This window comes from Vulpes lagopus, chromosome 2, assembly GCF_018345385.1.
Source record: "Vulpes lagopus strain Blue_001 chromosome 2, ASM1834538v1, whole genome shotgun sequence".
Lineage (NCBI taxonomy): Eukaryota > Metazoa > Chordata > Mammalia > Carnivora > Canidae > Vulpes > Vulpes lagopus.
Window position 1 is genome coordinate 55,562,004 of NC_054825.1, and position 27,670 is coordinate 55,589,673.

The following is a 27,670-nucleotide window of genomic DNA, read 5'->3' on the forward strand; positions in this document are numbered from 1 at the left end:
CTGTGAAAGCCCACTTACAATCCACAGAGACTGAGTGAGGCCATATTAAACTGAGAGTCTACAAAGGTCCTGGTTTTTTTTCTGGCCTCGGGCAAGAGGTCTTCTTTGAAAACAAATAAGGATTTCTAAACTCTCCCCCTGAAACCAAGGTGCTATAGAAAGTTAGTATATAAGAAAGCTGAGGAAGATATCTTTCAAGTTTCAAATAGTTGTTCAATATTTTATTTTTGCACACCTTTAAAGTTGCCACAGCAGTGACTAGTGTCTCTCTGTGTTAGTTATGGGGGACACAGAACTGGCCAATGAAAATTTAAAAAGGATACTTTCACTCTTGTCTGCTCTAGATGGTATTTCTTCTCAGGAGGGTAGGCATAGTGGAATTTCTGAATTCCGATGATATGTTGTGGTATTTTAATATAGGGAGAGTTAGAAAATTGTCCCCAAAGTAAGCATCCATTTAGAAAAAGAGTTAAGAGTAAGATGGGCCCTATAGTGTTGTTGGATTATAATGAGAGGTATCAGTATGAACTCATGGTTTTATCATATATACACAAAATGATAGATATGGATATAATTATAGATGTGTACGTATGTATATATACATGACTATATACAAATACATATACATATATGTATTTCCTGGCTCTGTCCAGTGAGAGGATCTAGAAGAAATGGCATTCCAGCAGGAACAAGCACACCTGGTGCCCAGATCTTGGTTTCTAAATACCATTCCCCAATAAAAGGAAGAACTTGGACTCCTTGGAAAAGTGGTTGAGTATAGAATTGGGGCAGGGAAGACACAAGAAGAGCCTGGAGTATCTGGGGTGCCAAAAAGTAAGTGTTAAAAACAGGATGGGGATGTGCTGAAAGGTCAAGAAGTTCTCAGTGGCCAAAGTCAGAATAATTTGAACAATAAAAAATAATGATAATATTGAATGATAGCCCATAAAATGAAATAAATATTCATAAGTCTATGCTACTGTAAATGAATAATTGAATAAATAAATACATGGAAAAGAAGGGACAATTTCTCCTTACAAAGGAGTTCCAATTAATCATTGTAAATGAAATATGCAAAAGACAAAATCAACATTAGAACACCATAGTAATAATTGTTTCAGACAGGATATACCAGTGGATGCTAAAATTAGTGGGCAGAAGTTTGAGATGGAGTAGGATATTTGCATAGTCTAAGAGTATCTCTCTCAGGATTTTTATTTATTAGAGAAGGGATAATGATAATAATTTTACAGTAGTGAAATCCTGCAGGGCACCATCTTCACCCAAGTGATCGAGGTCAGCTTTGATGTCATGCAGCTATGATGCATGGTGATGCACTTGCCAAGTTGGCAAGTTTTAGCATTTTTTGCCAGAAATGTATGACCCCAGTCTCATCACGATAGAACATCAAAAAAAAAAAAATCCAATTTGAGAGACAGTCTACACACTAGCTGACCACTACCCTTTACAAGTGTCAAAGTTGTGAAAGACAAGGATAGTCTGAGGAATTGTCATAGATGGAGGGAGGCTAAGAAGGCATGATAACTAAAAGCAACGTGGGATCCTGGGCTGGATTCTGAAACAGAGAAAGGTTATTAGAGGAAATACTGGTGAAATTTGAATGAAGTCTGGAGTTAGTTAAAAGTACTCTGCCAGTGTTAATTTCCTAGGTTCAATCATTGTACAGTAATTATTTAAGATGTTAACATTATAAAACTGGGTGAAGTGTATACGGGAGCTCCCTGTACTATTTTTGCAAATGCTCTGAAAATATATAATTATTTCAAAATAAAAAAAATTAATTGTAAGTAAGCATCCAGCTAGGACATTTTCTTTCACAGTGGAATTTGATTAATTGCAACTCAACTAACTGGAACCTGAAAGCATTGGAAATGTTTTTCTCTATACTTCTGCATTAAACAGAAAACCTTGCAAATAAGCTGTTACGTGGGATTTATTCAGAAATTTCATTTCTAAGGGGAAGTCTGGGGTTAGTGTAGATCCAGTATAGTCCACAGTTCAAAATTCTGAGGTGAGCCCCACCCAACCTGTCTGTCCAGCATCTTCATACCTGGGTAGCATACTCTCCAACTGGTTTCTGAACCGAGCAGGCACTTCCACATCCCTGTATTGTCCACGGTCTTTCTTCAGCCAGAAAGTGATTTTTCCTTCATCTATGCACTGGCTTTGGAATCAGCCAGGGCATGGTTTAAATGATGGGTTGTCCTGCTGGCAAAAATTAGTTATATGAGTGTAAGTGAGTGACTTTATTCTCTGAATCTCGGTTTCCTTGTCTGTAAAAAACAGGCACTAATCTTTACCCTACATAAGTTTTGAGGCATTTAGCACAGTGGCTGATCCACATAGACACTCTGTAAATGGTAGCTCTGCAGTTGGTATTCATTAATGATGGAAAGCTCAGCTGTGCCACCTTTTCTGAGAAATCCTTAATTGACTAATTCATTTACGTATTAATTCAACAAAAGTCTACTGAAATCTTCCTTGGGCCAGGCTCTGTGCTAGAGCTTAGAAATACAGCAGTCGGCAATGCAGACTCGTTCCTGCCCTGGCACAGCTTACAAAGGTTAATACAGGACATAGGTATTAAGTCATTCCCAATGAGAGCAGTGCTGGAAAAGGGGAAATGTTGGTTTTGAAACCCGGTATACTCTAACTGATTAGAATCAATTACTCCTCCCTCTGCTTTCAGATAGCAAAGACAAATTCCTGATATTCACTGATTTCCTCTGGTTAAACAGGAGGAAGAGCAGGCAAAATTAAGATTATTTATGACTAGATATAAGAAATATCGAGTTTTGGGGAAAACTTCATTTAAATAGAAAGTGCCACTTTCCATTCACTGAGTGTCCTAGTTAACTGCAAATTAAGTCTAATTCTTTATCAGTGCTACTCCATCTATGCATTCAGGTGAAATCTGCAAGGACTTAGTTTTGGCCAAGTATTTTGTCAGACTTTGGCTTCACTGGAGACATCAGGATACCTAAATATTATAATGCAGTGTTAAAACCCAAAGGTGGGAGCATTAAAATCTGTCTTGAGGGAGAGGTCAGCGAAAACTTAACTAAGGAGGTGATAATTCATCAGGGTCTAAAGGAAAACAAGAGCACTTTTTTGAGAAGGACAGTGATATCCTTATACAGAAGAGCAGAGAAGAATAAAATAATTTATTAACTACACAGTAGTATGTTCCCAGATCAAAAAGCTAGTTATGTTGTTTCTGCCCCACTGGATTTTCTAGGCTAGGAGGCAAGGACCAGTTAGAACTCTGAGAAGGAATACACTTGATGCTCTTTGCTGACTGTCCTGAGTGCCAAACTTGGGCTAGGTTTGGTTATGTTCACCGAGCTGGCACCAGTTCTGGGTGATTTTGTTCTTTTTTCAAGTGTTAAAATTCTTTTGATTAATATCTGCATATGAGTCACTCCCTAAGCTCTATCTTTCATACTCGTCATACCTCTTGCAGTCATTTTCAGACACCTCCCCTCCTCTCAAACGCTTCTCTGCTGTGGGTGTTTTTGCAGAGAGCAGATCCTCCCCCAGAAGCCCCGGGCTCCCATGTCTGTCACCAAATATACCAGCAGTCTATCCACAGTGAAGGTGGAAATTCCTGTCCTGGAGGGCACCATCTAACCCTCAGGGATGTTTGCCAGAGGTTCCATAAACTTGGTTTCTCAGAAGAGTCAGGCAATGAGATGTGCCAGAATGGGCATGCATATACTGCACCTGGAATCTTCTTCAGAGTCTACTTTTATTTTCAGAGCATACAATGGGGATGCTACAGCTGGGGTTATAGAAAGAGCTTTAACCTAGGAGTCGGGTGATTTGGATTCAGCTCCAGTTGTATCTCTTATGAGCCACTGTGAGTAAGCTTTAACCTCTCTAAATTTTAATGTCCTTTTCTGTTAAATGGGGAGAATGATAATCGAACATGCCCATCTTCTTGTGAAAGCCATACGAGATAATGAACAGGAGAGTGCTCCATAAACTATAAAGAACTGTACAAATTTGAGCAAGGTATTATTAATTTTGATGATAACCTTAAATAATCCTGAATATGATGAAATTATTCTCTGTTGACATTTTCAGATTTTTAAATTAATCAGCACCATTTTCCTAAGACAGATTATTATGATTATCACACATTATTAGAAGAAATAAGTTGTCATTTATCTGAGCTTTTCTAGATACATCACTTTTTACTACGTATGTTCAGTTTGTCATATACTTCTAAACTCTTACCAAACTGCAAAGTTTTAGCATGAGGTGATGCATTTGGACAATATCCCTCCCACCAGAGTTTGCCTGTGAGGTCAGAGGGAGAAAAAGACTGAGAAAGCATATCCAGTGCTAAGAGCTCAAGCAGGGGGGTGACCAGACACCTAAAGTTTGGGTCCTGGCTCAGCTGGGTCAGAGCTGGCTGACCTGGGCACCTTACTTGACTTCTCTGAGCTTCAGCTCCTCGCAGGAATAATTACACATCCTTGTTAGGTTAGAATAAATATTAAATAAGAGAATGCATGTGAAGAATTCTTTGTAAACTCTTCAGTGCTTCAGAGAAATTGTAGTTCCTGTCATTAGGTGAGAGATCTTGTATTCTTCTCTAGCTTGACACAAATCAGTCATGCCTCTGGGCAGCCATGCGTGTGGAACAGTGCTCCACATAATAATGCATTAGAAGGTAATGGAGAAGATGGTAAACAACAGTCAGTCTTCTTGAGTTCAAATCCTATCTGGCTCTACTCTGACCAGCTCAGTGACTTGGGGCAAGTTCTTGAACCTGTCTGTGCCACAGCTTCTCTTTTCTAAAATGGAAATGACAACTGCTTTGGCTTCATAGGGGTCTTAGGCAGAGAAAATGAGCAAGAGAATGAATGAAGGGCTTGGCATGTAACGGTGAATTCTTTTTAAGACTACGTTTTTTGTCTGTCTAGTATTTCAAAAAAGCCTCTTCTTTCATGTTCAGAGTACAGACCTGCCAAAGGAAACACTTAAATACTGTCAGTGGGCAGCAGCCCTTCTATCTCAGAAGTCATTTTTCCATCAGCTAGTTTATTTATGCAGGGTTTCCATTTGAGAAGACCTGTTTTTCCTCATCTTTCTGCCTATGCCCTAACTGGCTGCAATATCCAAAAGCAAGATTGGCATTTTCTTGGAAACCTGCTGTCATGGGGTGCATCCTCAACTCAAAAGGCTTGTTTGGGTTTTGCTTATCATGATTTAGATGCTGCTGTGTGGGAGATGGGACGCTGGTCGGGGAGCTGCCATGTTCTGACCCCAGCTCTGCCACCAACTTGCTGTGGCCTTGAGCAAGTTGTTTCAACTCTGTAGCTCCCTGTGTCCTCCTGTGTGCACTGAAGAAGAGATACTCCATTTACAGAAATGCTCTAGTTACCAAAATACCTTCTGTCTACACTTGTGTAAAAAATATGTTATTATTATTATTTTTATTTCCAAAACAACACACACAAAAAAAGATGGTGGGGGCAGTTGAGTTATTTGGAGATTGTTTATTTTTTCCTTCAAGTTTTTTATTTAAATTCCAGTTAGCATACAGTGTAATATTAGTTTCAGGTTTAGAATTTAGTGATTCATCACTTACATGCAACACCTGGTGTTTATCACAAGTGCTCTCCTTAATACCCATCATGCATTTCACCAACCCCCCCCCCCACTACTTCCCGTCCAGTAACCATCAGTATATTTTCTACAGTTAAGAGTCTGTTTCTTGGCTTTCATCTTTTTTTCCCCTATGTCTTTGTCTTGTTTCTTACATTCCACATATTAGTGAAAGTGTATGGTATTTGGCTTTCTCTTACTGACTTATTTCGCTTAGCATAGTACTTCTAGCTCCATGTCATTGGAAATGGCAAAGTTTCATTCTTTTTCATAGCTGAGTAATATTCCATCGTGTGTTTATACCACGTCTTCTTTATCCATTCATCAGTAAATGTACATTTAAGCTCTCTCCATAGTTTGGCTGTTGTAAATAATGCTGCAAAAAACATTAGGGTGCATGTATCCTTTGAAAAGATTGTTTTTATGACCATTTTGAGGCAGAAGTAAAGCTGGTAATTCTCCATTGCTATGCATATGTACTTTTTAAACCCCAATTTGAAAGCAACTGCACTAGTTTAGTTTTGGAGGCCTGCACTAGTCCCTCAGTGCTGACTGCCTGATAACTGAGCCCCTGCTTCCTCACCTTGCCCACTGGAAGGAAAGACTTTGGGCGTTCCACCTTCCCATCATTCATTAGGAATAATGGGCTACACTCCTGAGTGTGTTTCAGAGTTATTATTCCCTGGGAGCAAAGTAAACAAGTACAAGGTGTTTAATGAACAGTCACAAGAATGGATAGTCACTTTCCATTTTTCTTTTTCGTTTCTCCCAGCACCATATCCCTCATCATCTCCTAGTGCATTAATCTGTCTCCTCTTTCTCCTCTTTAGACCAGAAGCACCTTCCTTTGTGGAGGGTTTTTTTTTTTAAATCTTATTCTTCTTTGTGTCTTTGGTGACTAGGACCTGACTCCACACATCCTAAACACTTAATAAACATTAGTTAAATGAATGAGTGATAAATGATGGGTGTGTGATTTCTAAGGTCCTCCCAGCTTGCACATTTTGATACCTAAACTAAAATAGTGGCTAGTTTATTTCAAACAGTCTTTTCCCATTATTTCTAGCATAGCCCCCTTGTCTATGAGGACAGCACTAAAGTATAATTTATTAAATATGGAAGCATGTCCTTTCTCCTTGCCTTCCTTTGATCTATAACAAACACTGTTAAGTACAATTGAACGGACATAATCCCTGCCTTCACAGACCTTACAGTCTTATAGTTAAGGAGATGATTGTTAAACAGATAACCCCAAAATAGAGAATCAATTACAGTTGAGGATGATAGGAAAGCAGAGGAGAAGGCATGAGGGCAAGGGAAAGTGCATGCTTCCTAAAGTAGAAAACTCTGGAAATCCAGCTGAGATCTTTCTGTTGGCATTTCAAGAGTTAAAGTAAGCTATGTCATAGATTGACTAAAGTGCTTCTCCTGAGACCATCCCTACTTAAATTCATCTCTGCCAATCATAATGTCCTACTTACACGAGCTTGCTCGGGTATTATCTCTGTCTGAGTAACGTAATCTTTTACCCTCTCCTACCTACCTGTGCTGCCATCTTATTTTTATCCTAATGGATCACATTTCCTTCTCTGTGTGACTCAACATAATATTGTTTAACTCCTTCACTGGTCAACACTCTCATTTCCCTCTCTCTGTTTTCCAGTGTTGATATTATCTGCTTTGTAGCTAGTCTTTCTACTACTTGCCCTATTAGCTAATGGGAAGTGAAGGATTATAGAGAAGAGAGTCTAGAGTCTGGGCTTTGAAGGCAGACAGACTTGAGTTCAAAGTCCAGCTTTACTAATTAGCAGTTATGTAACCTTGGGCAAGTGGTCAGTAGTTCCAAATGCTCAGAGATGTCAAGTAAGATGAGGAAATTCAAAAAAATGTCTCCCTAATAATTTCATTTAATCTTGATTGGCTGAATGCCTTTTATAATAATACTTCTAATGGTGTGTTAGGCACTTTTATAAATGCCTTACACATATTCATTCATAAACCCTTCATAATGCTCCTAGGAGATGAAATAATAAACCAATAAAAACCTTCAATCTCATCTCTATTCCCATGTTACACACAGAACACAGAAACACAGGAAGTTGAGGTGTGTGCCCAAGCTGTGACAGCTATGAATATCAGAAGTCTGCTCTCAACACTGACATCTCAGTTCACACCCATGCACTGTGGTGCCTCTCTGTCCCTAGTACACCTCTCAGTTCTCTCATCTGTAAAGTGAGACTAATAACATACACCTCTTGGAATTGTCATGAGAATTAAACAAGATAATGTATAAAAAACCCCTAATGCTCTGCTTGCCATTTCGTAGACAGTAGACAAATGTCCATTCTGCCTCCCTCCTTTATTAAAAACAAATACATTCTGTGATTTTCCATTTGTCTTCATTTTGTTAACATGTGCTCACTATGTGTTACCTATTCTTCATTCTGCATAGAAATGTATCATGATTTTTCTTTTATAAATATTATCTTTTATATATTCATCCATTATTAAATTTTCTGACATTCTATAGCCTTTATTTAACAAAAATTATCTGTATCAATGTAACCACGTATGTAGTTCAAAAAGGCAAACAGTAATAAAAGATTTATCCTGAATGATATCAGTGCTCTAACCACTGATATCATACCAAGTTCTGTTCTTAAGAGGTAGTTACTTTCATCTCTTTTAGCCTATTTATAGAGTTTAATTTTATATTTTTAAGAAACATACATATGCTATGTATCTTGGCTCTTCAATTTTTTTGAAAAATAACTTTTCTATTGACATCTTACCATGGGGGTTAAAGAGCCACCATTCTTGGCCATATGCACAACAGCCACCATTCCTAGCCATATGCACAACTGCCCCACAACATCCTTGTCTTTAAATGTTATCACAATTTTGAAAAAAAGTAATGTTTTATCTCTGTGTCATTATAAATACAGTTAAATATATTAATGTATGTATATACATAGGTGGAAAATGTGTGTACGTGTATACATATATATTGTTTATAGCCTAATATAGTAGGTTACTATGATTACATTTAATTTATCATTCATATTTTCGTTTTTCTTAGAGTTAATAACTACCTTTAGTTTTCTGAGTCCTATCATTAAATAATCTGACATAAGGGAGATGCCAAACTTCTGACAGAAAGGAATATTTACTCTTAGCAGACCCAGGGCAAGAGTACAAATGGAAGCCCACATACCGTATGTTTATATAGTTAAGAGTTATCAATAAAGCTAGTAAACTGTCACATAATTTCCTATGACCTCCTGCATTGAAAAATAATAAAAACAAAATATGTGTAACACAGCCAGTTTGTTTCAAATACTTGAAAAACAGTAACAAATTAGTTTAATTTTCTGTCCAAGAGCAGCAGAGGTGGCCATTCCAAGGTTAAAGGAGGGAATAGAAAGAATTTCTTCTCACTTGCTGCTTTTCTTGAGCTGGCATCGCACATGTCCTCTTCCAACCCTTGAGAAATCTATAGGGTCAGTACACACTTTTTTTTTCTTTTTCTCCTGTTGGAGGCTCAGTGGCTTGCCCATCCATCTCTCCTTGGGCAGCTTCCCCATCCTGAACAGAGAAAGAGAGCTGGGATTCTGTATGTAGACCTCCTCTCCCGTCTTGCTTTCAGTAAAGTGCCTCACCCCTCCCTTTTCAGTGCTTCCTGTTCCCAGGTCTGGGGCTTTTCTGTTCCACAATATTCATAGAATAAACCTCTAGTTCCTTTTTGGGTAGAAAACAATAGAGTGCCCCTAAAGGGATGTTTGGCAACATCTAGAGACATTTTTAGTTGTCACAACTGGAAAGGGAGGACTATTAACATCTGGGGCATAGCGGCCAGGGATGCTGCTAAATCTACAGTGCCAGATATCGCCCCACACAGAGAATTCTCCTGTCCAAAATGTCAGTAGGGACAAGGTTGAGAAACTCTGCTTTAGACAGAATTTCCAGCAGTCATCCTGTTTGCAGTCCCTCTGTTGTCTCCAGAGGAACCTGGCATCTCTGATCCCTAAGCTTTTCCAAAGCACTAAAGCGTGAATCAGCTGGCTTTACACGAGTACCTCTCTATGCAGGCATTCATGTCCCAATTATCCTTCATCCACAACTTTTCTACCTTCCAAAATACTTTTTAGCATCTCTGGTCCATTGTTATCTCCTGTCCTATTCTTCTTGTCCTTGTAGGCTTAAAACAGTTTTATTCTTTTACTATCTTTTAACTGAGTTTTGATAGAGAGCCAATATATATATATATATATATATATATATATATATATATATATTCAATCTGTCAGGTTTGACCGGCAGTCTAGAACCTTCCCAAAACTCCAAGAACTATTTTCTTACTTTTTCTTTACAATCCAGTGTCATGAACTACAAATTGTTCCTGTGTTTATCAAATAAAGATTCTTGGAGCCATAGAGCCAGGTGAATTGTCATATAAGGAGGATGGATGAGAGATGTCTAGTTCTTCTCTGTAAATGTGTCTGCATTATCAATGGAAACAGCCTTCAGTGGGCTGGGTGAGAATGCCCAGATTCGAGTGCTGCAGAAGCTGTTGGTGGCATCAGACTAGGGTTTTCTACCTCCAGTCATTCTGTCTATATCTATTTGCCTCTTGTATGAATAAAAATACTCATTAGACATACTTCTAAAATGTAAAATTTTATTTATTTTCAAAGAAAGCATTGTGTTACTAATATTACCAGAATACCAGGATTACCTGCCATCATTAGAAAGTGACTTCAAATTCAAATACCATTGGCAGGAGCAGAGGGGCTATGATATTTAAACTCTAGCTAGATATTGCTGCCTGCCAAAGGTTCTGAGCTTTGGGTTTGTTTTGAAAGAAAGAAAGAAAGAAAGAAAGAAAGAAAGAAAGAAAGAGAAAATAGGTAATTTGGTAAAAAATCAGAGAAGTGTTAAAGATATATCAGCACCAAACTGAGGTCTTCTCCATGATGTAATGCAAAAAAGAAAAAAAAATACTGAAAGAAAGTTACAAAAGAGATTAACATTTTTATTACGTAATGCAACATTACCAAATGTCACCCCAATCCCAGATCAGCTGTGTTAGGCCTCTGCTCCATTGGGAAGCCCTGGCCTAGTCTAATCATTCTCTTCATTCCTCAGATGATGAGGGGGAAACACCCTTCACCAAGGTCCCCAGCTAGGTGACAATAGTGCTGGGACTCAGGTCCAGGACTTCAGACTCCCTAGCCTGTGTTCTCTTTCCTGTATACCACCAATTTCCTGCGGAAGTATAAATGTGAATGAGGCAGTGTGGAAAGAACTGAGTGACAAAATAAGAAATCAGAAAAAGTGAGGCCTGTGTCTCTTCCCCCCTCTTTCTGTCAAATAAGGATGGTTAAATTTACGTGAATATGTCACGAAAGCTCTCTTTGTTCCCCTCTTCCTTTGGATCATTTTTCAGTTAAGGATTGTTTTTCTTTTGAAAATATGTTTTAGCTACTCTTTCACAACATTACCCACACTCTACAGAAAGGAAGCTTATTAAAAGTTAAAAAGGAGCACAGAAAATAGCACCTACGTTTCCGCTGAACAAAAGAATGCATATGGCGGAAAACTGAAAACTCCTGCCTTTATTAATTAAATGACAGGATCACAAGTTCTGTTTTCATATACATTTTTAACCAGACAGATTTAGAAATAGATATTGAACAGTCATGGTCCTGAAAATATGAATCATATTTTGACTTGGAGTTTTAAGACATGTAAAGAGAGGAAGGCAGATATTGGGCATAATTAATCTGCAATAGAGTTTCTTACAAAGAAACAAAGTAATTCCCACAGATTCCTGGGCTCTTTTATTTCTCCAGTCTTTATTCCTAGATGCATTTCAAAGCCGACTTTCCCTTCCAATTAAGCTATTTTTGCCCTCTTAGAATGCCCCCGTAATATGGGATGCTGGGGAATCTAACAATTGCTGAACACAGTTTTGTGTAATGCAGGGGGGCATTTTTTGTAATGAGGTGGGGTTCATCTAAACATATTACCCCCTACATGTTTTACATGTCTTATTTTATTTGCTACCATCATAACAGCATAATATCAACCCTAATAGATAAAGTATTGGCATGTTAGTCTTTTCCTCCCTGGAACCCTTTTTATCTTAACACATGGAGCCCCCTCTGGCCAGGAAAGCAGGGTTGTGCTGCTCTTTGTACAGAAGTGGTCCTTGACTGAGGCAAGATAGTCACTTGACCCAAGAAAGGCCTCCAGTAGTGGTCAGCAACCAAAGACCTGGTAGGAAAAGCTTTCTCCAAATGCGTTGACAATAATGAGATAATCCAACCAGACTATCTCCTTTCTCAGGTTGACACTGATAAAACAGAACTGCAGTCAACACACGGCAATGGAAATGCTATGCAAAAGAAATAATTTGGATCATAGAAAAGTGCAAAGATCTGTAGGCTTCATTCTGAACAGCTTCCTACTTTCAGATTAATCTGCTTGCATTTTTGCAATAATTTCTTTTTTCTTAAGGTGGTTCAAGGGAAGTCTATTGCCTCACTCGCAGAAGTAGGTAATAATAGGCCCACTTTATAGATGAGGATGCTAAGGCTATGAGATAGTCTATAAAAATCACTCCTATAGTTCAAAGTCAGGCCTGCCTTTGTCTCAAGCCAATTTACCATGCCATGCCACTTCCCTAGAATCAGCATCAAAGATCCTCTTATCCTAGGATCTCACACAAGTCCAGGAACATTCAGAAGAAATGAAAGGAGTCATTGTCAGACATACCATTAAAATACATCCCCCATTCTTCTACTTTGCTTCCTCTCCTCTTTTTACTCCCTCAGTTAGGACCTGGCTCCATCATCTTGCAGTTGAAACAGGTGGACCTAAATGGACTCTTACCTCTGGCTTTTGCCTGCCAAACCCCTCTCCACTAGTTGCCAGTGATTTGCCTAAAATATCAATTGATGTTCAACTGATGTTCTGCTTCAAGATGGTGGATTGAGTATACCTCTTAAACTACCTGTCACCTACCCCACTTTCTAAATCCACTGGGTTTAGGCCAGATTGGCCTACCAATGGCCAATGGCCTAACCATTGGCTAGAATGAAGCACATTTTTTCAAGTGTTGAGAATGGGAAGTTGGGGAGATATATCTATAGTAGAGATTTTTATAAACTTCTGGAGGCTATAAGGGGGATGGAATTGTGTTTACTGGTAAACTGGTGAGAAGGGTGATCCAAGTCAGAAAGGCTGCAGGGAAGGCAAGAGTGCTCTTTGTGTGGAGTCCCCCAAAGTGGCTCTGGGATAGGAGGCAGCAGGCCAGAATTCTTCCTGAGGACAGAAGCCCAGAGAGAACATTGTTCCTAATAAGTCAGTGTTTAGTGCTGTTTCAGGTCAGATGCTCAGCATGATCCTTCATTTGTAAATATGGAAGAATGACCAAAGGCCACCAGACAGCTGAGGCAATACAAAAGCAAGAAGGTCAACATTCGCAACAAATCACCTAGGAGGTAGGTACAGAGAGAATCCACGGAAGACAAAGAGCCTTTTAAAAAATTCTTATTAGAAAAAAATAATAATAAAAAAAATTTAAAAAGTTCTTATTAGTATCCTCAAAGAGACTTAAGAATATATTTCCCCTATAAAGCAAAAAACAGGCCATTATGAAGAAGAAGCAGTCAAAAAACAAGAAAGAATTCATGGAAAGGAAAAATACATATGCTTGCCAACAAATTCATTTAAAGAGCTACTAGAAAACACTTATGAATTTCCCTACATGTGGAACAAAAACCACAAAAATAGAAAAAGAGAAGGGGAAAAAGGTTGAGACACAGAAAATCAATCTATAAGGGCCAACATCTATCAAAGAAAGAACAGAGAAATGGAAGATAAATAATAAAAGAATAATAGGAAAATCTTCCCAGTACTAGAAAAACTCAAGTCTTCAGAATGAAAGACTTCACTGAGTGTCAATCAGAAAGAGTAAAAAAAGAACCCCACCTAGACTCATCCTCATGCAATTTCAGAACATTAAGAATAAAAAGGAGATCCAAAAAAGGGGTAAAGACTTTCAAGAAAAAAATATAAACATATAATACACACAGGAAGATGATAGGTAGGTAGGTGGATGGATAGATTGATGGGTAGATGGATGGTTGGATGAATAGATAGGAATCTAGTTATAAGATTCTAAGTACTTTCAAATGGAAATATGAATACAGCCAGGCATACATCTGTGCTCACACACACAAAAAAAGAAATATCGGATTAGCATCAGACTTATTAGCAACATTTAGTCTCATCTGGCCCTTATTATAACTGTGAGTTATAAATGAATATAAAAAGCTAACTCCCTAACAAGGTAACCTGTATCTCTAATTACAGTGACAATGGAAAATCACATCTGAGTAATACTTTCTTCTCCAGATACATACCTTTAACAAATACAGTTGAAAATCAAGAAATTAAAAGGTCAGGGCTGGATTAGAGAATTCAGTGTTTCTGTGAACCAGAAACAGAAGAGAAAATCCAAGTGACGATCAGAGAGTGAGGCTGAGACTAAATTACTCCATGTCAAGAAGGGGACCAATGCCAATTTCCCTTCTTGAAGCCTGATTAGCAGCTGCCCTACTCATGATGATCCTGAAAAAAAATGCTTTTGACCACCAGCTAGGGCTTTTTTGCCTTTAACAAGCTACAAGTTTTTGAAAGCAGGATGGCATGGAGATTGTTAACAAACAGGATCCGACCCAAGTATCTCCATCACTTGATCTGTAGTGACCTGAATAGCACCTTGAGAAAGGAGCCCTAAAATGTCATAAAACAAGTCTAAACTGAGGCACACAGTGTTCTAAGAATGAGCCATAGGATAAAAAGAAATGTGCACAGAGGGAGAAAGAGGAAGAAGAAATATATGAACTAGAAACCCCATTTAAACTGAGCCTACCCACTTAAGTTCAAAAACCAACAAAGAAATGTAAGAGTCAACAAGATCAGTAGCCAGCTATCAAAATACTTCATTCTGTATAGAATTAATCATATAATCCGCCAAGACTTTTTAAAAAAGGGATATTTAGAATGCCCAAAGACAAAGCAGAAATTTTTAAGAAAGAAAATTAAAACTCAATAGATGAGATAAATTTTAGATTGAACGGTTTAAGGAAGAATTAACAAAAGAGAATAACAAAAGGGCACTAAGATTAAAAGATGCTCAACTTCTGTAGTTATCAGGGATTCACAAATTAAGGCAATGGGATACTATTTCATATCCATTCTGTTGGCAAAAATCTTAAAGTCTTAAAACACTAAATATGGTTGAAGATATGAATATAAATGGGAAATCTCATATACTGCTGAAGAGTATAGATTAGCACCACCCAGCTATTAAATATTTAGCAAGATCTAGTAATGATAAAGATGCACACATCCAACAAACTAGCAGTTCCACTAGTTAGTATCCTAGAGGGAATTTCACACATGAACATATTTGTAAGGAGATATTTGTAAGGTCTATTGCAGCCCTGTTCATGGTAACTAAAAATTGAAAACAACTTTAATATACATCAACATAAGAGATAAATTTAGATAGGGCTATGCTATTGAATACTTCATATTACCTAAAAAATAATGAACTACAGTATCCATGTATCAACATGAATAAATCTCAAAAATTCTGTTGAAATATGCATTATGATACTATTTATATAAATTTGGAAAAAATGTGCAAACCAATTCTATATATTGTTTTGGACATATATGTGTACTAAAACTACAAAGTTTTGGAAGAGAGTGGAAAACACAATATTCAGAATGGCAGCTACCATTCTAGGGAGGAAGAGAGGAAGATGGGATTAGAGAAAGTTACATCGGAAGCTTCAACGATATCTACAGTTTAAAAAGATATTATAGAAAATCTCAAATATACACAAAAGTAGAAAAAACTGTAAAATGTACGTCCACATACCTAATATTCAACTTCAATAATTAGCAAACACTTTGCTAATCATATTTCATGTATTTTCCCTCTACACATATCTACTTATTTTTCTGGAATTGTTTTCTTTTTTCTTCTTTTTTTTTCTGGAATTGTAAAGGCAAATATCAGACATCGTATTATTTCATCCATAAATATTTCGGCAAACATTTGTAACAAATGAAACCATTTAAAAAACAATAAATGTACTATCATCATATTTACCAAAATTATCAGTGACTTGTGGTGAGCTGAATGATGGTCCCCCGTCCAAACCCCTGAACCTGTGTATCTGTTACCTTATATGGTAAAAGGAACTTTGCAAGTGTAATTAAGCCAAGGATCTTGAGATGGAGAGATTATCCTGCATCAGCCAGTACAAGAGTACTTAAACAGGGTAGGCAGGAGTTCAGAGTAGGAGGTGTGATGAGGAGAGTCAAGTGAATTTTGAAGACAGAGGAAGGGACTGCAGGGAATTCAGGTCACCTCTAGACCTGGAATGATCAAGGACACAGATTCTCTCCTAGAGCCTCTAGGAGGAACAGAGTCCTTGCTGACATCTTGATTTTAGCCAACTGAAATCCATTTCAGACTTCCAAGTTCTAGAAATGTAAGAAAATAAATCCATGTTGTTTTAAGCCACTGAATTTGTGGTAATTTGTTATAGCAGAAATAGGAAAATAATATAATTCTTTACTACCATCTGATGTATAATGAATACTTAAATTTTCTCATTTGTCTCATAAGTATCTCTTTACAGTGCTTGTGCCTACTCTTTCAACAGAAGTAAATTAGATATCAGAGGCTAAGATTTCTTATTATTTGACTTTGGGCAATTTGCTTGCCCTCAGTGCTGTTTCTGGGGTGTTCTTTTTAAGTTGTGTAATGGAAGTTTTTTAATTAGCATCCCTGTCACAGGGAATGAATTAGCAAGTGTAAACATTTTTAAAGAGGTTAAAATACTATGCAACAATAAGGTAATTGGTTTATAATCCCAATTGACCAAATATTTATTGAGCAACTTTTTTTTTTAAGATTTTATTTATTTATTTATTTATTTATTTATTTATTTATTTATTTATTTATGGGAGACACAGAAAGGCAGAGACACAGGCAGAGGGAGAAGCAGGCTTCCCGCAGGGAGCCCAATGTGGGACTCAATCCTGGAACCCAGGGATCATGCCCCGAGCCAAAGGCAGAGGCTCAACTATTGAGCTACCCAGGCGTCCCTATTGAGCAACTATTATGTGCAGGACATTTCCAAGCAGAGAAGGGACCTGATTCCTGACCACAAGAGGCTTGCCATTTAATTGTGAGAAGCATCCTAATGTTAGAGAAGGCAGTATACATAGTAGGAACACCAAGGTGTGAGAATCAAACAGAGCTGGGTCCAAGCCAAGTCACATTTCAAGCTTGACCAAGCCAGGAACTCTTTGAAAAGTTATTTATGTTCCAAGAGTTGTTGGGTCCTTTATAGGGTTGATAGGATGAGTAAAGGTGTAAAAGCCTTATAGAGCTATGGACAGATAAAATGTGTTCCAGGTGAGCTGATTTCCCTTCCAGGTGTTTTAGCAGTAGATAAACGTTACTCAGTCTAGATTCATGACTTAGCAGGATGACATTATTTAAAGGATGTACAAACCCAAGGTGTTACCAGTGCAGAGAGGGTGGGGCCACTGTCAGGTAGAGACTGAGGAAGCCAGTGGCTTAAAGGAGACAGTAGGCTTTGAGCCAAGCCTTGCCAAGTGTGGCCTAGGTGGGTTGGGAGAAAGCAGAGAGGAAGATATCCCAGGTGGGAAAGGACAGGGAAGGAAGAGTGGACCGGTGTTAGCTGTCAGACAGCAAGGAGATGGTCTTAGTGGCAGGGAAGGTTCCCAAAGGGCAATAGCAGAAGAGACGATGAGGATGGAAGCTCACAGCCAGATCATAGGAAGTTCTTTATTAAATATTCCTCATTTGTTACGTGTAAGTCCTAGCACCTCCATGTGCCATTATGACTCCTTCCCTTTCTGGCTGCTACAGCTTCTACAGAGAACCTTGAACCCCTGGTTTGTCTTGTCTTTTGGAATTCTGTAGCTTAAAAAAGAAATAAATAAGCCCAGTACAAGCAAAATTCATAAATCCCAGACAATGGCATCATGACAGAGAGCAGAGTATCTTGAGGCTGCTGCCAGGAGCCATTTCACAATTTCTGCTCTGAACCTTTCATTAATCCTTACTGTTTCATTTAATTTGAAGGCCTGAACAGAATGTCCCACACAGAATTGCTTGCTGTCTTTTTCACCTTCATCTCTGAGTTCCTGTTTGACCCTTACATTAGCATATATTACCAGTCCCATACCCTTCATGGTTTTCCATTTGAGGGACTGACTCTGAGTAAAGCCCTTCCTGGGACATGTGCCCAAAAGGAGTCGAGTGGGCAAATGTAGGAAGGGGGAATTGCCTCAATGTTAAATACATGTTTCCTTTCCCCTTGCTGGCTGTAGGTTAGGAGGCTGGATAGGGAGTAGGCCCCCTAGTATTGAGAACAGCAAGCAGAAATTCCCTATGTATTTCCAGCAGAACAAAATTCAATAGAGGGAATTGACTTAGAGTTGAGAGGGTGGGAGGAGTGGACTCTAGGCTGACTCCTCCCTGCCAATGACTCCCAGAACATGGCAGAAGTGACCCACCAGGGTGCCACCTTCTCTGCTCCAATCAGGAGGCTGCGTCTGGAGCTGAGAACCACTCCAAGATCACTGAGATCCAGGGATAGAAAGCCACTGCCACCACCACTGAAATTTGAAGCCCCTCAACAATCTAGGATGGACTGCACATCCTCTATCGTTGTTTATCAGTAGAAAGCACCCAAACTGCCTCACTTCCTCCTTCTAAATCTTTTACAAATGTGAACAATTGATAGAACTAGGCAAAACCCTAGCTGCAAAGGATCTGAATATTGTACTACAGTTTCCAGCCTCTGTAGTGCAGAAAGATATATCAGAAGAAGGTGGGAATGGGTACTACAGGCCATTCAACTTGATCTGATATGAGAAGGGGTCCAGAAAATGTCCTCAGTCAGAGATAGTGAAATAGGCAAAGGTTAAGGTCTGGATGTCTAAGTCTGTAACTAATTCGCAGCTCAACTCCTAGCCAGTGTGTGATGCTGGGCAACATACATAGTTCTCTGAGCCTCCATTTTTCTCCTCTGAAAGATGTATATAAAAATCCAATCAGGATGGTGTTGGGAAACTGGACCTCTTTCTTATACTATATACAAAAATGAACTCAAAATGGGTAGAGGACCTAAATGTGAAACTTGAAATGATAAAAATCCTAGAAGAGAGTACAGGCAATAATTAATTTCTCTGGCATTGGCCATGGCAACACTTTTCTAGATATGTCTCCTGAGGCAAGGAAAATAAAAGCAATAATAAACTATTGGGACTGACCTGGGAGCCAAAAGGTCAGGATGAGGGGCAGGGACATAACCATCTGAACAACAGCAAGTTTCCTGACACCCAGAAATGGTGCCATCAGCACACTTAGACCAGAAAGATTCAGGTGCAGCTCAGTGGACAACAGAGCAGGAGCCCGAAGCACAACATGCAATGTCACATGTCCTCTCATGGGGGAATCAGGGTAGAGAATCCAGAAAAGCAGGTGCACTACCTCCTGTATTCTGGTGCCATAGAAGAAGGAGATTGGGACAGTCTGTTTGAAAGGAGGGAAAAGTACAGATAGGGAGTTTGAACTTTGAACATTTATCAAATGAGAAGCTATTTTAAGTCATAGAGTCACTTAAGTGGGAATGCAAAGTTTTTTTTGTTTTTTTGTTTTTTTATCACCATCACTTGGAATCAAGGCTCCAGAGCAAGGTAAAGACAGTTATAGTAGGTTTTGAAATTTCTGTATTAGCAGAACATCTTATTTGTGAGCATAGATTTTATACCCATTACAGATATAAATATAACTATAGATTTGGGTAAGAATGGAAAGAAATTGACCTAAATGTCAATACTAGATATCCCTGTTTTGTGAGAGTAAATATTTTAACTTAATTTTTTGAAATTTTCTCTCTTCCAATTTTTCAACAATGAGCATATATGACTTAGAATAACACAGTTAACATTTTTTGAGAGTTCAGGAGTCTCTTCATCTGATTCCAAAGGCAAGCCCTAAGAGCTCCTTTCCTGCTTTCCCATTACCCATGGCCCCCTTAGAGCACTTTCCATGCTGTATTCTAATTATCTGGCTTCCTCACAAGGCCAAGAACTCTTCAGAACAGGGGCAGTGTCTTTTCATCTATATATTCTCAGTGCCAGCCCAAGACATATAACCACTGGAATAAAAGATTAAGAATCTTGAATGAGAGAGTCATTCTTTCAGCTTCAGACATTGTATTTTAAGGACACTTTTGCTCAGTTGCTAATTTCCAAGAGGAGAACAAATCCTTTGTCAGCAATTAACATGCAGTATGGATTAACTGAATAGAGCCTAGAAAAACAACACAGCAGTTAGTAAATTGGAATTGTCAAGGAGGAAACAGAGACCGAGTCATGGGCCAGTATGCCTGGTGAAATGATACAAGGTGGGGTGATGGCAAGACAAGGACAGGGTGAATCACTGGCCTTGAGTGCACAATTTCAGAGGGCTCAGAAAACTCAGTGATCAAGATAAATCATATTTTAGTATAACATTTTAAAAAATGGAATTTTTGCAAAAAAATCCATGATGAACAAAATATCAAAATTTTTTAATAAAAATAGGATCAGTATACTAATTTTTCTTTTTGCCTCAGGCTCCAGTGTGGCTCAGCAGAGCACTGCCACTGATCTTGTCTATGCTGAAAAATTTGGTATTTTGTTCATCCTGGATTTTTTTCATTAACTTTAATATTTTTTTTCAGTATTGCATGGGAATATTTATCTTGATGACTGAGTTTTTGTCACCACCTTAAATTTCTCACACTCTTCCCCTTGTCCCAGCCCTAAGTACTACCAGCTATGGGGAATATATGAGCAGGTCCACACTCTAGGGCAGAAGAAGGGATCTTGCCTGGCTCAACACTAAATGTCTTAGTCTGCTGAGGCTGCCACAACAAGATATCACAAACTGAAAGGCTTCAACAACAGAAGTGTATTTCTCACAGTTCTGGAGGCTGGAAGTCTGAAATCAGGGTACCAACATGATCAGTAAGGACTGTTTTCCAGGCTGGCAGACAGCTGCCTTCCCCTGTGTCCTCACATGGTGGACACAGAGAAAGAGCAAACTCTCTGACGTCTCTTCTTATAAGGGCACTAACCAATGTGGGGGAGCACCCTCCTGATCTTATCTAACTAACCTTCATTATCTTCCAAAGGCCCCTTCTCCAAATACCATCCCATTGGTGCCAGGGTTCAATGTATAGATTTGGGGCAATACAAACATTCCATCCATGGCATTAAGGATCAGCATTGCTTCTGATAATAGTGCCTATAACAACAATAAGACGATTAAGAATATTAGTAATGTCTAACTTAAACCATATCCCAGGTTTGCTTCCATTGTCCACTGATCTTCACAAGAAGTCTGTGAAGGGTGAGACATTGTCCACACACTTACAGAATGAGGGAACTGAACAAAGGCAAATTGTACATCAATAACAGAGGTGTTATTTGAAGCACAAGTTCTGGTTCCAAAGGAATATTCTTCTTAGCACTACAGTATCCTCTCCCTCTTCTGTGACCTGTGAAGGACATTTTATTTACCATGGAATTTAACCTCTATTGACTCCTTAATGATTCTAAGAACAACTCTGTGAAGTAGGCAGGATGGAGATTCTTATCCCCACTTTACAGATGAGTGTGCTGAGTCCAAAAAGTACTGTGCTGGTTTAAACCATATAGCACCTAAATAGGAGAGTCAGCTTTCAACCTCAGGTTCTCCGACCATGCCTCCTCCCTGGTGGGGAAGCACTCACGCCCCCACCCTTTCCCATTATGAGGTATGGGATCTCACCTGCTTGCTGAGCCCAATCTTACTCTAATAACAGAGGGCCTTGCAAACCCACTAAGTCTTCCTGCTAAGGCATCATGCAATAGCATCTGGCTTCCTGGGATAATGGAATGTGTGGGTACACAGGCAAGTTGTTCACATACCACTCCAGCATTTACTGGAGGTCCTGCCAGTGCCTGTGATCTTCACAATCATCCTGCGGATGATGGCAGGTCCCAGACTCACAATATGCAGAAGATCCCCAGAGCAGACTGTGAGGGGCGGGAGAGGAGCCAGACTTGGGTCCCTCAGTTCAGCAGCACTGGTCAACAAGTAGGATAGGGGCTTCTAGGGGCTTCCACAAACCATAGTTTCCTTAAAACAGGAGGCAGAACAAAGACCTAGAGCCCAGTTAAGGACTGTAAAAATACCATCCCCTGGCAAGTAGACCACAAATCTTAAACTTCAATTACAGTGACAGGAGAAAAATACTGGGAAGAGAAATTTGATCCCAGAGAAAGACATTGAATCAAAGAGGAACAAAAGGAAACCTCCTTAGGAAGAACTCAAGGGGTACCCTATACAAAACCCAGCTCTTTGAAACCCAGGGAATCAATCACCAAAGACCATCATGAGCTTAGTGGATTGATGATGAGTCTTTAAAAAGAAGGATGTGAAATTAATGTGTTTGTGACTCAGAATTAAGAATTAATAAGTGTCCAAAGGTCCAGTGGCCATAACATTAAATATGAATGATTGAGAATAAAAATGTCAGAGGCTGGTGGTGTGTTGGAAGCTGCCAATGGGACCAGAACCCAAGGAAATTTTTATCTTCCTTAGAAAGCATCTATCATGTAAGAATCTAGAGTAGACATGTTTAATCTGAAAACACCAGGTGTTTGCCTCTTCCTCCTCCTCTCAATTCCTCCTCCTCCTCCTCCTCCTCCTCTTCTCTTTCTCTTCTCTTTCCTTCTTCTTCACTTTCTCTTTTCCCTTTCTCATCTTCTTTCTCCCTTCCTTCTCTTTTTCCTTCCTCTCTCCCTTTATCTCTCCTTCCCTCTTCTTTTAATCTTTCTCTTTCATTATTTATTCCTTTTCCCACTTTGACTTTTTCCATCCTTTTCAGGAAGATTATTCTGCTCCCAGATGCCTTTGTCTATGTGATCTGGGGCCACCTGAAAAATTTAGAAATCCTCCTGGAAATAAAAAGGCTATACAAGAGGCTTCTTGGCACAAGAATGGAGAGCATGTGTGTTGCTTGTAAGTTTTCCAAACTGGAATGTTATACAGCCATTAAAAATGATGGCCCCAGAAACTATGAAATGGCATGAAAACCGCTTATCCATTATATTTAAATGAAAAATTCAGGATGCAAAATTGTATGTGTAGCATGATTATGATTTTGTTCAAAAACGAGCCAAAATCTATGCACAGGCAAAGCCTAGAAGGAAATATGCCAAAACGTTAAGAGCCATTTTCTTGTAGTAGGGAGACTGTAGTAGGATTGTTTTCCATTTTTTACTCCTTTCCAGGTTTTATTTAGTAAGCACATATTGTCTTTATAATGATAAAATAAGCACTAAAATGGTCTTGCCAGACACTTGCTGTCAAGGCACAGCCATTCTGCAGCTTGAGGCTACACTCTGTAATGGGCAGTGCTTGGTGCCAACTGAGTGAGAGGCAGCTATTAACAAAACTTCATACCAACCCCCTCACATTGAAAATTCATGGAACCCCTACTTGGCTTTTCAGCCTTGGGACAGGAAGCTCATATTCATTGGTTCCCTCTACTAAGGAGCAGGCATTGTTTTGGAAGCTTCACATGCTGTGTCATAGCTCACTATAGCCCTAAGGGAGAGGGGCTACCATCATTCCCATTGTACAGATGAGAATGGGATTTCCCATTCCCAAAACTTAGAAATGGTAAGTGATTCATTCGGCATCACACAGACAATCATAAAATAAGTTTTACCTCAGTTTGGTCTGAATTCTCCATGACCCAAAATGATTATTCCCCAGGGAGTTCAAGGTTCCGAAAGAACCAGAGGAGAAAGCATCGAGAAAAGCATCTAGAAAGTGAAAAATTATAGAAACCAGTAAGGTTTGGGTTGAGAAAGGAGCTAGCTCAGACTCCAGAGCTCCTTGGCCCTGAGTATTAAATGTTAACAACCTGTGTCAGTTGTTATCACTACTGGCTTCTGAAAATATCTTTTCTCTTGACATCTTAGCTCAAAATGTTTCTATATGTGACCACACTATTTATATTAAGGACCCTAAGAGTTCTGCATTCAGTGCACATTTCCATGTACTACAAAAGGTAGATTTTAAAAATATTTTTCAGTCGGTGTCATTAGTTATTTTCACTTACTCTCAAGACAACTTTACAATATTCAAAAAGAAAAATTAGGATATAATCTGGCCACCCACTGCATTAACTATTCACATTTTTCATTGATTTATATAGCTTTTCATACATTATATGTGTTTATGTAGTTGCAATTATACTTGAATACAGTTTTTGCCTCAGTTTTTTCCCTAACATTTCATATGCTCTTTTCTGTATTCTATACCTAGTCCTTTCTTTATTGAGGTATAATTGATACTATATTAGTTTCAGGTGTGCGAGGTAATGATTCAATATTTGTATACATTGCAAAATGTATTTTCCCCACACTACATCCAGTTAACACCCATAATGTGCTTAGTCTTGATCATTTTCAGTATGTCTCTAGTGTTCTTGGAATGAACATGCCACAATTATCTTAATTCCCCTATCATTGGGCATTCAGGTTTTTTTTAACCATTACAAATAATGCTGCTATAAATATGTTTTACATACCACTTTTTTTTCATCTGAGTTATTACCTTAGGACAAATTCCCAAGAGTCAGATTAGTGGTACAAAACATGTAAAAATAGTAATGACTCTAAATATGTACTGCTGAATTATAATCCAAAAGGATAGGCCAATATATAGTACCCAGATCTCAGTAGGTACTTAATAAATGTTTAATGAATACATGAACAAATGCCATCAGCAACATATGTAAATCTTCTTTTGAATATATAAACTGTTTGAGAAAAAAAGACTTAGCCTTACTTTATTAAATGCATGTATTCTAGTCACAATGAAACCAGAATTTCTGAGAAACAAATATTCTTCTCATTTATTTTAGTTTTTCTAACTGCAAATTTTCAAGAAAGGAGGGTCCTTCAGGACACTAACTTGGAGACCTCTGTTAGGGAAAGGGGGAAGGTAAGCCCCATCATTGTGACCACTGAGAGTCTGGATCTCAATGGGAAACATCTGGTTTCCATGGTCCCTCCACTCTCCAACCTTTTCCACATCCCCTTAGGCTCCCAGATCTGTGAATATTTCTTCTACCTCTTAGCATCTCTTGAGTCTAAAGCCCCAGTGTTTTCAGTTCTCCTTTTTTGATTCTCAACTCGAGCACAGTCTTAAAGAGTAAATATACCACAATCCGCCCACATGAAGACACATGAAATGAAGAAATGCACCAAACAGAATGCAGAATCTAAGCCCTGAAACCAATGTGTAAATTTGTGGAAAGTAGGAAGCAGTCTTTGATGAAGCAAACTCATATTACAACTCCAGAGAGGAATAGAAAGCCAACAAGAACACATAGAAGACACCAAGGATGGCAGAGTCTCCCTAAAGGCAGCAACAAACATCTGATCATAGCCCCTTTGATAGATAATAGGAAAAAGAAAAACTGCAAGTGGAAGCTTGCAGGAATAGCAAAAGACAGAACTGAACTTGTAAATGTGATAACAGAACCAAGGGCATCTATGGAGACCTTCCCATTGGAGTAAAGTATTGGCTGTAGAACCCTACACATACCCAACCAAAATGTCACACAATGTACAGACATTTGATGCACTGCAGGTGAATGAGAGACCTGGGCAAAAGAATGAGGAGAGTTATAGCAAATGGATTAAAAAAAAACCCAAGACCAAAAGGGCCCATGATGAAGAATGTAAAAGCTGGGGGCTGGGGGTGAGTTCAAGCAAAATGTCTGGTATGTGTGCTAAGAGAGTATCTCTCAACAGCTATCCTTAAAGATAGATTCCCCAGAAAGTGACCTGTCAGAATTGAAACTGAAGGACAAAGGCAAGCTCTATTAAGTAATCAGATGCAAAAATAAGAATTATGTCACACTTCACCCATCCACATTTGGCCCAGAGCGAGGGCCCTTGGAGGGACATCCACCCGGAGCTAAGAGAAATCACGCTAGTACACACACAGCTTCTTGCCAAGATTATTGTTCTCCTTGTAAGCACAAAGAGAATGTTCCAAGACCCACCCACAGGACGTGAAATGATTTGTTAACAAAGTCTCACAGACACAAAGATCACTTCGGGAGGTAATGAAGATTTAAAGCTCAGCAGAGTATAACTTTTTTTTCCCTTAAAGTTATCTACTAGCAATTAATATTCATTTTACCAAAATTTGCTATCTCGTGAGTGATGTTCTGTAGCAAAAGTGCTTCTTGAGTTTACAGCTCTGGTTAACACACAAAGAAGTGTTGACCCTTCTTTTTCAACTTATCTTGTAAGGTCAAAGCTTTGAACTTCATAAGATGAATTTATTTTAAATGATGCTTTCTTCCAACTTTAGAAGCAGTACTTAATGCACTGCTCTGCAAATTTTGTACATTTTGTGAGTGTTAGTAATAATAAAATGACCTGTGTCAAAGCTGGGAAAAAATTGTTTTCAAAGGGGTTGTATCATCTTGCTCACTGAACTTGGATTTTTTAAATTAATATTTATTTTATCAAAATAATACATGCACATACTTTAAAATTCAAAAAGTCTTTAAAAGCTTAAACAATTTCTTAATAATTCCCTGTCCCATCATTCCACAATCTTTCCAGTCTTCCTCTTCAGAGGCAACTATTTTGTTTCTTTTAGTTTTATTTCTGGCATTTAAGCATAAGCAATAAGCATTTTTAAATTATACACATATATTACTCTCTTTGGATTAATGAGTTTTAAACATTTTCTTCTGATTTTCTGTTATCGTAGATAAGGTCTTAGCTCTTTCTTCTCTGTTTCTCCTTCCCCATCATATTTGTTTAAATCAATAGTCAGTCATTATCACAGATTCCTATGCAAATATTTCCAGCATTATACTGTGGAGTACTGTTTGCTTTCTTCCTTATCTTTTTTTTCTGAAGTGGATTGGTGTGTGTGTGTGTTTTCATATTATTAGTCATCTTTTTATATAATGCTAATTTTCCCTACAATTTTCTTTCTTTACTCCCACAATATTCAAAAGTTTTTCAATATAGTTTTCTACAAGTCAACTACATCAAAAAAATTATCTTTTTCATTTCTTTTTCTTTGGTATATCCATATGGAAAACCTCCATCCTTCTTCTATCTCAGCTGAGTGCTATCGAAACCAGTGGAACAGTGCCATGCTGGAATTTTCCATTGGTTTTCTCCTAGTTTGGATTCCCTGCTCTCTAGTTTTTTGTGATGCTGTTTAGAAATCTGAACTTATTCTGCTTCTTCTTTTTGTGCACCTGTTCATTCTTATTGTCAGCTTGTAGTATTTTTTTCTTTCAGCCAAGCACTCTGAAATTTCATAATATTGATGATAGACTGTTTTCTCCCCCTGCACCCTCAATGGGCCCTTTCAATCTGGAAACTCAACGTTCTTCAATTGTAGGAAACATGCTTGAATCATCTTATTGATTATTTCCTCTCTTACACTTATTCTATTCTCTCTAGAACCACTATGTTTTTTAGATGTTGAGAAAAGTTATTTCAGTCTCTGATCTGAAATCTTTTTAAAAATACTTTTACTGAGATTTTTATTTCTGCTATCATATTTTAACTTCCTTAAGTATGGTGTGTGTGTGTGTGTGTGTGTGTGTGTGTGTGTGTGTGTTCTGTTCCTTTTTCGCTGCGTTCTACTTTAGTTTAATGGATATACTGTCTTTCCTTATTTCTGAGCATAATGATGGCTGATTATATATTTGTTTTTCTATTTTACCTGTAGAATCCCCATCACCTCTTATTTGCATGTTCTGCTTCTTTCTTTTGGCCTCTATCTCCCGTGGTAGAGGCAGTCCTCAGATATCAG